General features: G+C 41.2%; 1 protein-coding gene across 1 annotated transcript in view; it reads left to right on the forward strand.

Annotated features, from left to right (window-relative positions):
• Positions 1–14,650, forward strand: part of SOS1 (SOS Ras/Rac guanine nucleotide exchange factor 1) — a 628,878-nt gene that overhangs the window by 42,145 nt on the left and 572,083 nt on the right. The window lies entirely within an intron of this gene.

Raw genomic sequence — 14,650 nt, forward strand, 5'->3', positions numbered from 1 at the left:
ATCGGGACTGTTGGGGGCGTAGATATTTGATATTATAAGTTCCCTTTCGTTTAAACGGATGTGGATGGAAATGAATCGCCCCAGGGAATCAAAATCAGAACCTCGCAGGCGAAGCGTTTTGTGTATTAATATCAGAACTCCTGCTTTGCCAACTCTGGTGTCGGAACCTAGAATTGTTCCTACCCAGATCTTCCTCAAACAAGAGAAATCAGGAGAGGTCAGATGGGATTCTTAGATAAGGGCAATGTCAGTTTTTAGTCTAAGATGCCGCAGTACTTTGGTTCTTTTGATGGGAGACCTAAGATCTTTAACATTCCACAAAATTATTTTCATGGGGTGTTCACTAAGAGGGGGGTTTGGATGGAGATGTAGAGGAACCTGTTTTTGTGAGGGTCAAAGAGCTGGACCGTGGAGATAGACAATGCTGGGTGCAGTTTACCTAGGATAGCCGGTATTGGTGAGGGGGAGTTAGGAGGAGTGTATTGCACAACTGGGTTACAGGATGAAAGAAAAGTCGGGGGGGGGGGGGGGGGAGGAAAACCAAGGTAAAAGCAATAGTATAAACAACAATAAACCAGGAACTTCACTTTTTTCCGCATACATTCACTGTGGAAGGCAGCTCCCTTAGCATAGGCCCAATAGAAGGGATAATTTTGGCCCGCTTCTGTCAATATTGAGAGACAAAGCAGATATAGGCCTCGAAACATATGGGTGGATGAGTGCCTTCAATAGAGCCTGTCAGGAAAAGGTACATCAAAAGCATTGCAAGGATGTTGGTGCTGCAAAGAGGCTAGGAGTAAAGGCAAAAAACAAACTCCTTTTGTGGAGTCAAAAAAGCAGGTGCTCCTGTATCTATGGGCACTGAAAAATGAAGAGAATGTTACCCTTGTAAATTGTGCAAGGCGCTGGATGGCCCGACAGTCATTGATGATTGGAGCGATTGTTGCTGGAGGCGTTGGAGAACTTGGGACGTTTTGTGGAGTCTTTCCTTGGGTTCCTCTGGACTAGCGGACGAGGAATCGGTGAGGTCCTGGGAGAGGATGGCCATTGCCCTTCAAAGTGAAGAGAGCGCAAGAAAGTTTCTGCGTCTGATGGGTCCTGGAAATATAATTGTTTCCCATTAGGCGATTTAAGTCGAAGAATAGCTGGGTAGGCTAGGGTGAATTTCAGTTGCTGTTGATGTAATTTCGAACAGACATGTTGGAAGGTTTTTCTCTTTTTTTTGCGACTTTGACAGAGTAACCTGCAAAAATCAGGATCTTAATACCATCACTTTGGAATGATCTGGAATGTCTGAATTTTTGCAATATGGCAGTTTTGTCAGCGTAGTTTAGATATTTAATAATCAGGCATGGAGTTTTACGTTGTGAAGAATAGGCCCCTATACGGTGCGCTCTTTCCACCATACAGGAGCCGGGGATTCCCAAGGCCTCTGGGATTAGTTTGGTGCAAAATTCTTTAATGGCGGATGAAAGCATTGATTCAGGTACCCCAACAAACCTCAGATTGTTACGTCTCCTCCTATTTTCAAGGTCCTCTAATTTTTGTATAATGAACTGGTTGTTTTTTTTTTTTTTTCCCTGTGCCTGTTCGGTGTTCTGGGACTGATATAGTTTATCTTCTATGTTGGAGATGCAGTGCTCAGCTTCATTCAGCCTAAGAGAATGTTCACTGAGTTCCCTTTTTAATCTCCAGCATCCCTGCATTAACGGCTTTTTCACCAGAAGCCGCAATCGTAGGGGTTAATAACGCGGCCACCGCTTGCGCAGTGCGGTCTGTGTTAGTGTCTCCCTGTTGTGTGATTCTTGTGTGAACTGACCTCCATCGCAGGGGTTTCTGCCGCTGTGTATGACAAGGCCGAGACCGCGACCTCTCGTAGTTACATAGTCAGGTTGAAAAAAGACACAAGTCCATCTGGTTCAACCAAAAAAAAACAGTATTGAAAACCCATCCATACATAGTTACATAGTAGGTGAGGTTGAATAAAGACAATAGTCCATCCAGTTCAACCTGTGTAGGTGTGTGTGGCTGTAATTATCTCGCATACCCCTGAATGTTCTGATCCTTGAGATGTACGTCTAAGAGTCTTTTGAAAGCCACCATACTTCCTGCAGAAACCACCTCTTGTGGTAGAGAATTCCACAATCTTGCAGCCCTAACAGTAAAGAACCCCCCACATTGCCTGAGGTTAAAACACTTCTCCTCTAATCGCATTGTATGCCCTCGAGTCCTCATGCAATCCCTTCGACTGAATAGCTGTTTTTCTATGCCGAGATCACCATTGAGATATTTATAAATTGCGATCATGTCCCCTCTCAGGCGTCTCTTCTCCAGGGAGAATAAATCAAGCGATTGCAGACGCTCTTCATAATTAAGGTCCTCCAATCCCCTAATTAGTTTAGTTGCCCTTCTCTGGACTCTCTCCAGCTCCAACACATCCCTCCTGAGGACTGGCGTCCAGAACTGGACCGAATACTCCAGATGTGGTCGGATTATAGTCTTATCTCTGGAATACATCCCTTTCTTTATGCATGCTAATATTCTGCTGTATTTGGCAGCTGCCGCTTGACATTGCATGCTAATGCCTAGTCTATCATCTACCAAGACTCCCAGATCTTTCTCCATTTTTGATTTCCCCCAAGGGTTCCCCCCAACCAGTGCAAAACCTTACACTTCTCCACATTAAACCTCATTTGCCATGTCGTTGCCCACTCCGTTATTTTGTCCAGGTCATTCTCTAGGATATCTGCTTCATGCTGTGCAGTTATTGCCCTGCCCAATTTTGTGTCATCTGCAAAAACTGATATCGAACTACTGATCCCATCTTCAATGCTGTTTATGAATAAATTGAACAAGGTTGGTCCCAGGACTGAGCCTTGGGGGACCCCGGTTACCACCTCAGACCAGTCTGAGTATGTGCTGTTTATTACCACCCTTTGGACACGCCCTTTTAGCCAGTTCCGTATCCAAGAGCAAACTCTGCGGTCGATACCTGCAGACCTTATTTTATAAATTAAGCGCTTATGGGGAACTGTATCAAACGCCTTAGCGAAATCCAGGTACACCACATCCACTGGTCTGCCCCTATCTAGCTCACAGCTCACCTCCTCGTAGAATGTTAAGAGATTGGTTTGACAAGAACGTCCATTTGTAAACCCGTGCTGATTACTGCTGATGATGTTTTTGTCTTTAGCAAACTCTACGATATAGTCCCTACGATATAGTCCCTTATTATCCCCTCCAGATGTTTACATACTATCAATGTCAAACTGACAGGCCTATAATTTCCCGGGATATGCCTTTGCCCCTTTTTGAATATCGGTATCACGTTAGCTTTCCTCCAATCCCCTGGTACATTTCCTGTCATAATACTGTCAGCAAAGATCAGGAACAGTGGTCTAGATGTAATCTTACTGAGTTCCTTGAGTACTCTCGGATGTACACCATCAGGGCCTGGTGATTTGTTAGTGTTCATTTTATCCAGCCTTTCCCTGATTTCACCCTCTGTTAGCAGCAAGTCCTGTGTATTACTACTAACCATATAGTCGTGGTCTGTGTACCCCTCCTTTTCCTGTGTAAAGACTGACGAGAAAAAAGCGTTCAGCACGGTTGCTTTTTCAGTGTCCTCTGTAACCATCCTCCCATCATCGTTAATTGTGTGTGCAATATGCTCTGCCCTAGCTTTTTTGCTGTTGATATATTTAAAGAATTTATTTTTTAGTTATATGGTGATTTTTTTGTCAGATGACTAGGGACCTATATTCTCTAGCAATGATCATTGCTCTTTTCCCCTTTCCCCATCATTCTTGTATGCTTTGTGTTTATTCCTGCACTATGATGTACACAAGTATTTCAGCCAGCCTCTGTTGTTCTATCAGGATATAATGCCGTTATTTAAAAAATTTCTTTTTGAGAATATTTAAGTTCACAGGACCTGTAGAACTTTTTTTTGTCCAACCGTGTACTTTACTGAACACATGATTTGCCATTACAAGTATCATACAGCCCATCCATTACATCCTGCTGTATTTGCTCACAGAGACATTGAGTGTCTCTGTGTATGCTAGTGGGGACAGCCCGGCACGTTCAGCGGATGCCACCTTGTGGCGCCCGCTGTTCAAGCATCCGCAATTCCATCTCGTTCTCTTGCTGAGTTCGCAGGCGTATGCTTGTTGTGTTCCATCGGCGTTTCACGCTGACGGAATCAATCCGTGCCGGTGGAACGCACTGGCCGGTCGCACTTCCGCCTGATCAGTTCCGGGTGGGGGGTGCGATCGGCTCTTGCGGTCCAGGGAACCCTTCAGGCAGCCAGCTACATACATTACAGATAAGTACCCACAGCGGATACTCATTGCATCAATTAGTAAGCCTTCTTAAATCCCTGTTCCCAGCAGTGAGCTCTCTTGCTCATTTGCTGTGAACACAGGGTGTTGAAGGATCCACACTTTTGCTGAAGCTGAACACAAACAAGGTAACAAACTTACACATGATCCGTATACAATTACAACTGCATGATGACCTAGAATTGCCTGTAGTTGCCTTACATTGGCAACACATGGTGAACATGCTACAGCATTTAAAGAGTATAACAATAATTGATATATGTACCATTCACTATCAGTAAGTTTTTTCTTTACTCTACAATATTTGGCTTTCTCTTGAACACATAGTGGAATACTGAGGCAGCTTTTAATTTATTTTGCTGCCTTTATTTTTACCATGCAAGTTTTGTTACCATCTATACCAACAATTTCAGGAATCTATATCGATTTTTGTTCAACCTTGTTTCTCTATATAGACACAACTACATGATTGTTTGGTTTCCATTCAGCAGGACTGCTACATTTCTGGGTTTCAGCTGTCCCCACCCAGCCTATACAGTGGCTGATCAGCACGCAATACCGAGATCATAGATCCAGGACCTTGTTTAATCTTAAAACCTGTGTTTCTTTCAAACGGCATTCCTGATGTTCGACAAAAGCATGTTGATCACTTGTTTTTAATACTTGGGCAGGCTATCTGTTTGAAATCACTACAGTGGATGATGTAAGTTTACTATCACATATTTTTCAACAACATGCTCAACAATATCATGTGATGTTTTCATTGTAAAATGATTTTCTTATTGTATCAACTATTTACAGACCTCTCTCCAAGGGCACCCCTGAGGAAGGAGTATTTATTGACACTCCGAAACGCATCGGGTATCTACCCTGGGGCCTTGTGGTCATTATCCATCTGTTTCATGTGTTGTATTACACAGCTTGCCATGCTTTTAACTTGTTGTATTCATTTTTTCAATAAACATTATTAAACGTAATTTGTGTATGTTATAATCAAGTGCATAAGAAGTCCCACCCATAGGGGAATTCTTTTTTTGCTATACATTTGGGATGTGGCACGTTTTGGGAACATCCAACATGAACACAACTTGAAAAGAATTTCTTTGGGTTCTTTTTACTATCCTCTGCTATTTGTCTCTCAAAGTTGATTTTAGCCATTTTGATTTCGTATTTACTTATTTGCCTCCTTGTATTGCTCGAAAGCCGATACTGTGCCCTCTGATTTATATTTCTTGAAGGCCATTTTTTTTCCCCTAATAAGTTTTTTTACGTTACTGTTTAGCCAACCAGGTTTGGCTTTGTCTCTTCTAAATTTATTTCCCATAGGAATGCACTGCAAGATGCATTTGTTTAATATGTTCCTAAAGCATTCCCATTTTTCCTCCGTGGTCAGTGATCCCAGGCTTTGGTCCCAGTTTACCCTTTCCATCAATGAGCACAATTTTGGAAAGTTTGCCCTTCTGAAGTTTAGGGTTCTTATGTTCCCCACTTGCCTTGTTATATTGTTATTTACACTAAATGTGATCATCCTGTGATCGCTAGAGCCCAGGTTGTCCTGGACTCCTACCTCCGAGCTTAGGTCTGGGTCATTAGTGATCAATAGATCCAGGACTGCATTTTCTCTAGTAGGAGAATCCACCAACTGTGACATGTAGTTGTCCCTGTAAGGTTTATAAGATATAAGATTTAAGATATAAGATATACGAAAGTATATCAAGACACATCCTTTCATAATCCGTTTGAGTCAGCATGACCACTACATTACCTTCTTTATCGGACTGTTTAATAATTATTCCAGGTTTATTTTTCAATGTAGTTAATGCTAATTGTTGTGCTGTAGTAAGGTTGTAGACACCTGAGTGAAATTGTGTGTTCTTAATTTCACTAGTGGTTGCAATAAGAAAGGCCCACATATTAGGGTTAGTCATTAAATCTGGGAATCTTTGGGATTTATTCTTGAATATTTTCACTTTTGCTTTTGGTTGTGGTGGGTAAAGAGGGGTAGCTATATGAGGGGTACTTGTATTAGGTTCTCCACTTGTGTTCTCCTCTAGCAAAAGAATAGGATCCCTCAATGCCCCAAAATCCTCCATTTTGAAATTCATCTTTTTTCTGTTCCTTGTCTTTTTTTGATCTTAAGTCTCTCTTCATCAAATAAATATTTATAGGTTAGATTCCTAGCAAACCTATACAAGTCTTTGATAGCTTCGTACTTGTCTAGGTTAGCTACCAGGCAGAACCTGAGCCCTAATTTTAGGGTTTCAACTTCACTGTTAGTGAGGGGAAATGGTGTTAGATTGATAACATCACATTCATTATTGCTGTCAGGTAGCTTTAAGCTAGGTTTCCTGTGCAGATCACAAAGGGGTCTAGTGTGCTTTGTCGTATATTTCCAATCTGGGGTTCCTGGTAAAAAAAAAATCCCTTGGTTTGGGGTACCCTGAATATCGGTTGCCCCTTCAAGGGTTTGTGAGTACAAATTATTCAGGGTTGTGTCTAGCTGTGCAATAGGAATAGAATGTGTAGAGGACTGTGAAGTAAGTAAATTGAGTGCCTGAGTAGCTACAGAGCCTAAATGTGTAGTGGAATTGCTACGTGAATTACTATTTACGTGACTGGGTGTATTGGTGTGCCCATCACCTGACCTGCACTGACCACTGATTAAATGTGGATTTAATGAACGCCCATCATCTGGTCCTTTTTTACTAGTTTGTATAGTTTCATTCCCACCGATTCCCACAGATTTCTTTTACGTGCCCCTAAATAAGTGCCACCGCGTGCATTGTGTAGAGATCTTCTTGGTACGTGCTGAAAAATAGAAGACACAGAAGATTCAGATTCAGTACTGTCATCAGGTATATTGTCTCTGGTACGGTTATGATTACCTCTAAATTCCCTGTGTGATCTACCTCCTACACGTGGCCCTGACCAATGATATGCAAACCCTTTAAGGAATGTGGATTCATCTTTTGCCATTTTAGCTAATATCTTTATTAACCTTGGCAAGATATTTTTTGATTTCTTTATTTTTACTATCAAAAAGCATCTGTTTTTTTACATTGAATGTATTTAGAGTAGTAATTTCCATATCTAATTGCCTCATGTCTTTTTTATATTGGTCAACCAGTAGGCTCCTTAATTCAAGACTACAGCGGGTAAGCTTGTGTTCCCAGGCAGTCTTGAACTCTTGTGATTCATTAGCAATGGTGGGGGTATATTTATACCCTCAGGCCTAGTGGGCCAATCTCCTCCCATATATATTCACAAAAGAAATCAATGTGCCAGTGTAAATTTGACTTCCTTTTGAGAAGGCATTTAAGTTTAGAGAAATAAAGGTCCATATTTTCAGTGTCCCTATTCATTCCATTACATTCAGTTTGAAGTTCCTTCATATAACCAGACCATGCTGCTCCAACAAAGTCGATTCTAAAGGCAATACAGAATAAGGGAATAGTTGGAAGATGGATTCATTTATTAATAACAAATTGAGCTAACAGAGTTATTTGCGTGGCACGGCAGATTTATAAAATTGAGGAATATAATCCATGGTTACTAGAAAACTTTCACTGCCACCTTCAAAAAAAGGGTGTTTTCCACCTGGTACTGAATCAAATTCTAAAGTGTCACCATAGAGTGGCACTGTGGACACTAAATAAACAGGTGCCTTGTCCTAGATCATATGAAGATTGTTTACAAAAGCAACAAATGGACTTTAGTGGCACATCATGACTAACAATGCGTATCATAAAATACGTTTCTTTATTTGAATTAATATTTAAAAGCTATATAGATAATTTCAACACTAAAATGTATATACAACATCACAAAAAAAACACACAAAGAATATATAACCAAATAAATAGCACTGAACACCACCTAACTATCTGGCGTTAGCAAACAATGTACAGTGTATCAAACCCTAACTTCCAACCCCGCGGGGGACCCCAGAAGAAGAGGTTTGGGGCCACTCTGTGCAATATTGTGCAAAGCAGGGACGTATAACATGTTTGTTATTTTGAAAAAACTCAGGAACCTTTACAGCCCCTGTAAAAATAGCTGTTAACTGCTTGCCGACCGCTGCAAGTACATATACTGCGGCGGTCAGCCCCGGCCAGGCAAAGTGACGTACCGGTACGTCACTAGTCTGTGAGCCAATAGGGGGCGAGTGCGCACCGCCGGAGGCGCGCTCCCGCTCGTTCACGGACACCTCCGCGCGAGTGACCTGCGGACCCGATGTCCGCCGGTCACTCGTGATGGTCCGCCGGTCACTCGTGATGGTCCGCCGGTCACTCGTGATGGTCCGCCGGTCACTCGTGATGGTCCGCCGGTCACTCCTGATGGTCCGCCGGTCACTCGTGATGGTCCGCCGGTCACTCGTGATGGTCCGCCGGTCACTCGTGATCATCTGCCGTGAAGGGAGAAAGGCAGGCGGCTAATGTAAACAAAGCCGCCTGTCATTCTTCCCTGTGTAACAGCAGAGATCTAACGGTCCTGCTATGTAGGACCGTAGATCTCTGCTGTTACATGTAAAGCCACATCCCTGCACAGTTAGAAACACGCCCCCTAGGGACACACTTAACCCCTCCTTCTCCAATAAAGTTAACCCCTTCCCTGCCAGTGTCATTTTTACAGTAACCGTGCATATGTATAGCACTGATTACTGTAGTAATGTCACTGGTACCCCCAAAAGTGTCAAAAATGTCAGTCAAGGGTCCGATCTGTCCCCTGCAATGTCGCAGTCCCGCAAAAAAATTGCAGATCGCCGCCATTACTCGTTAAAAAAAAAACAACAAAAATGACAAAAATCTTTCGCTTAGTTAGTAAACGCAATAACTTTTGCGCAAACCAATCAAAATACACTTGCGATTTTTTTTTTTTTTTTTTTTTTTTACCAAACATATGTAGCAGAAGACAAATTGGCCAAAAATGTTAAAAATTTTTGATTTTTACATTTTTTTGGGGGAATTTCATATAAAAAAAATGTGAAAAATATTGTTATTTTTGCAAAATTGTCGCTCCTTTTTTTGTTTGTAGCGCATGATCAAAAAATCGCACAGCTGATCAAATACCACCAAAAGAAAGCTCTGTTTGTGGGAAAAAAAGGACGTCAAATTCGTTTAGGTACAGCATCGCACGACCGCGCAATTGTCCGTTAAAGTCACGCAGTACTGAATCACAAAATACCCCCTGGTCAGGAAGGGGGTAAAATCTTCTAGTGCTTAAGTGATTAAGCGAGAATTCCATTTAACTTTCCATAGGCAAACCTGTATCGGTGTGTTTTAAAGGCCTTTTCTAGTAAAATATGAAATGTAATTTTTTGGGTAGACACTAGCAGGCTGAATTGCTTACCAACAGATAAGTTATTTGGTGCTTTCATCAGACAGGGGGAGTGTTGTTCTTGGTTAACTTTTTTTTAATATTAGGGGAGAAAATATTAGGCTTGCTGCCCTTTCCTCCAACAGCAGTGAGATTCTGCCAAGGGGATCACACCTTAGAAGTTCCTGAAAGAGTCAAGAAAGTTAACGGATTATTTAATCCTAGCAATACCTATATTTTTGAATTATCCATGTTGGCTGGGCAAGTGTCACAAGTTTATAAAAAAAAATGTAGATTTGCATCTTTATATTTAGCCATGTGACTGATTTTCAAACCCTATAGGAGTAAAAAATACCTGTCGTGAAAATAATGCTTCTTATTCTTGTGTTCACTTTAAGACTTTAGCCCATTGTCTTGCCTCATTTACTATCATTGTTAAGAAAGATTGTTTTTCCTGCATAGTGTTAACCCTTTCTCCCAGCAAACCTTCTTGCAGGATACTAGTAGAGTGCAACATTGCCTTAGAGACAGAGTGAGATTTTTATTTTTTTTTGCAGTAAAACAAATGAAAGATGATCTGAACTTGGCAATGAAAACATGATCGGAATTTGATGTGTGCAGAGTTTTCTGTGGGAAAGATCTCACACTATTTCTGTTCCCATGACACATTTGCATATAGTGAGTGGTTCCTTTCTTGTGTGGATTTGATTGCTAAGACTTAAATATAAGTTGCATTTCTTTTAATACCTGATTAAATCTTATTTATAGCATTCTGATATTTTATTTCAAAACTACATTCCAGCCAGAATTGAAAGTTAAAGTGGAAGTAAAGCCTAAGGCCCCTTTTCACAGGCTTTTCCGATCAGGTCCGCCTGTCAGTTTTTCAGGCGGACCTGATTGGATGCTCCATTCAACCCCTATGGGGCAGCGGATGTCAACACAATACAAATTTTATAAATTGAGTTGCAGTTCAGTAAGTAAAAGAAGTATTTGATCCTCTACCAACCATCAATAATTTGGCTCCCACAGACTGGCTACAGTATGTACTCATGTGGTACTCAGATTTAGTCCTGTCAATTTAACCACTTTAGACCACCCGCCACGTATTGACGTCGCTGCTTTAACGTTAAATACCAGTGTTATCATAGCAGCTAGCTGCCATAACTGCTGTGTTTTTCTACATGGCCGGCTGTCCTCTTTCACATGAAAGTGGTCCCAGTGGCGGATTCGCCGCGGGATCACTTTTATGGGCAGCTGGAGAGGTGCCCCCCTCCCGCCTCTTCCTGGTCGTTTCCCCAGCTTACCGGAGCCATTGGTAGCGGGGAAACGATCCAGTCCTTCGTGTCCCAGGCAGGAAGTTGAGTGAGGGCAAGATGGCCCCCACTCGACTTTGGCCTTGGAGAACCAGAGCAACATCATACGTCGCTTCCGCCCAACGGCCTTAAAGTGCCCATTTTTTTTCTTGCTGAAAAAAAATTACTTTTATTTATTTTTGCTTTTAAAGGCACCTGAAAAGGAAATGGATAGTTACAATTTATTTATTTTTTTTACTTACCTTGTAATTGCAGAAAAATATACTCACCTTTCTTCCACTTCCTCCCTCGGCGGGTCGCGGCCCGCGCCGTCACTCCCGGTTTGCAATGATTCCTGGGAGCTGAACGTCATCGCTCCCAGGAAGGAATGCGCCTGCACCGGCCTCACTCGTCACTTCCGGTGCGACGCTGCATTCCCTGTTAAACAGCTTCTGGGCTGTTTTTTTTTTCTTTTCTTTTTTTTACTGTAATGGGCTTGTTTTTGTTTTTGTTTTTTAACTCCCATCATGACAGGTGATACAAACAGCATGCTGCTGCTACTAAATGGCTTAGTGACAGCAGGTGCAGGTAGCTTAAATCAAGGGAGTCAGTCATGCATAATATCGTATTGCAATCCTGTCTGAAATCTGGAAAACAGTGTTTTTAGGTCTTTTTTAAGTTTTTTTTTTTTCTTTAAATATAAAAATTTTAAAGTCTTCGTCTGATGATTATGTACTGTACCAGATTCAACCTCTAAATGTATATACTGTCATATCTCTTCTGTTATTCTCAGAGTGGATTCAATATTTTGTTCCCTGTTTTTTTTTATATTTATCATTGCATATAGGTATTCAAGTATAAACATAAACTGTCTTTTTTTAAAAAAGCTTTACCTAATAATTCAATTCTACACCACACATGTTTTTATCCAAATAATCAAAACAATAAAAGGCACACTAATTAATTCTGAAAATGATCATTAGTTGCAGCTCTACAGAGAACACACACCAGGGAGGTCCCACAACTTCACTGCACACTTTCTGGTCCACAGGAAACCTGATTAGTGGACCTGAAGCTGCATGACATTGCTGAAACAGCATAGTGGCCCCTGGGACTGGCATCCCAGTTGCAGAAGACATACTGACTGATGCATAAAAAAACAGGGGGATGGGTACAGTTCGGCATTTTTGCCAGAGTTAGGCACTGAATCAGGTTGTCCCGGCACTGAATGGAAGCCCTGATTCCTGTTAGCCTTTTTTTTATTGTTTTTTTTCGTGTCTGTGTACCTATTGCAGGTTTTTCCCTCACTTCCTCTCTAGTAGTTCAATTCCTGTCATTCCTGTCACTTCCTGTCACTCAGTAGCTGCCTGCCTGTACGAGATACGAGCAGACAGTTTGCAGGAGGAGATTGCATCCATGATCTGTGTGATCGCGGCTTCAAAGCTTTTTAAAGGCTCCTAAAAAAAATAAAAAGAAGAAAAAATAATACATGCACATTTTTTTACTTGCATTTATTAATAATTAATTTTTCTTTAGAAAGGTGAACTTCTCCTTTAACCACTTACCGACCGCCCGCCATCGATTTACGTTGGTCTTTTGATGCTAAATACCAGGGTTGTGGCAGCAGATAGCTGCCATAACCCCAGTATGTTTTTCAAGGGCCCGCGATCGGCTTTCAGGTAAGGGTGGTCCCAGCGGCGGATTCGCCACGGGATCACCCTTAACGGTGCGGCGGAAGAGGTGCCCCCTCCTCCGCCACGTCCCGGTCCTTTTCCCCGCTTACGGGACCCGCCGGCAGTGGGGAAAACGATCCGGTCCCTGATCCTATTAGACAGGAAGTCGAGTGAGGGCAAGATGGACCTCACTCGACTCTATGGTCTTGGAGGACCGGATCGATGTCAAACTTCGTTGCTTAGCAACCGACTTAAAGAGCCAATTTTTTTTATAACCATTTTTTTTTTCCTTTTTTAGTGTACTTGTGAGGTCTGAGGACTTTTTGACCCCAGATCTCACAATAAAGAGGTCCAGTCATGCCTATTTCTAGTACAAGGAATGTTTACATTCCTTGTAATAGGAAAAAAAAAATGTAAATTTTTTTTTTAAACTGTAAAAATAATAAATAAAATAATAGCTGCGCGCGAGCTTATGTCCCCATAAGCTCGCACGCAGAAGCGAATGCATACGGAAGCCCTGCCCACATATGTAAACTGTGTTCAAACCCTAGACCTCCTTTGTAACTCAAAGCTGGTTACCTGTAGAAATTTTTAAAGTGTCGCCTATGGGATTTTTAAGCACCAAAGTTTGCCGCTATTCCGTGAGCGTGCGCAATTTTGAAGCATGACATGTTGGGTATCTATTTACTTGGCGTAACATTATCTTTCACATTATGGAAAAAAATTTGGCTAACTTTACTGTTTTCTTATTTTTTAATTAAAAAAAATGATTTTTTTCCAAAAAAATTGCGTTTGGAAGACCGCTGCGCTAATACGGTGTGATAAAAAATATTGCAACAATCTCTATTTTATTCTCTAGGGTCTCTGCTAAAATATATATATATATATATATATATATATAATATAATATATAATATATAATTGGGGGTTCTCTAAGTAGTTTTCTAGCAAAAAAAATGATTTTAGCTTGTAAACATAAGTGTCAAAAATAGCCTTGGTCTTAAAGTGGTTCGAACACCAGCTGGCTCTTTATATTTCTGCATGATCACAGTGCAACCCCTCACTGTTCATTAAAACCTAAAATTCCGGCAGGGAGGGTAATCTTTATATCTGTATGTGATGTGTACCTTTTAGAATTTATCCAAGTCATTGAGGCAATAGATTTATTTTCATTTTCGATTGCCTGCTCTCAGCATTGTATCTCGAAATGCGGTGTTGGACATGCAGACCTTTTTTTGGCAACAACTTGTGTAGGAGTCTCAGGTCATTGTCTGCAAAAACATTAAATGGTTTATTGTAATGAGCCTGTAAAATTTATGCTTTCAAAGCAGGTTCCTCTTGGCTTACTGAGCAAACCTATGAGATGGCAAAATAGCATTCTTGGAATTGAATTTGGTCTTATGACCTTCCGTAAGAAGACTGTTGTAACCATAAAAACCACATAAGCCATGATGTGTAAACAAAGCCTTAATACATTTTACTTTTTAAATGCTATCAGCACAATTTGACATTGTCTTCTGTAGATTACGTAAGGTGTTACCCAAGTTTTGTAGCTGAATTGAATTAATTTCCTTGTACAAGAAACTTGTATACGTTCCTGAAGCAGTTGTATTATCATTGTTTTGTTTAGAAAACAATTTTATGATGCATTTTGTAAAATTTATATATATATAGCAAGCGTTCCTGTATTCCTTGGTGAAACTTTTTTTTTTTTTGTTTACTAAGTTTCTCCAGTCCAGTCCAGCATTATGATTGACAGCCATTGTTAACTGCTATTTACTGTGATTGATCTCAGTAATCACATGGTACAGGGCCAATCACAGTGCCCCTATACCTGATATGTGATCTGGACACAGCGGTCACAGCTCGCCCTGCTGTGTGCTCCCGAGAGTGTGCACAAGCACCTAATGCAGAAGAATGTACCTGTACGTCCACCCATATATGTACTTTGGCAGGACTGGAGGTGTTTAGTGGTGGAATTTAGGTGTTGCATGACATCCAGTTTATTAGAATTTATGCATCTAAA

Source organism: Pelophylax lessonae (genome assembly GCF_965119305.1).
Source record: "Pelophylax lessonae genome assembly, chromosome: 3".
Classification (NCBI taxonomy): Eukaryota; Metazoa; Chordata; class Amphibia; order Anura; family Ranidae; genus Pelophylax; species Pelophylax lessonae.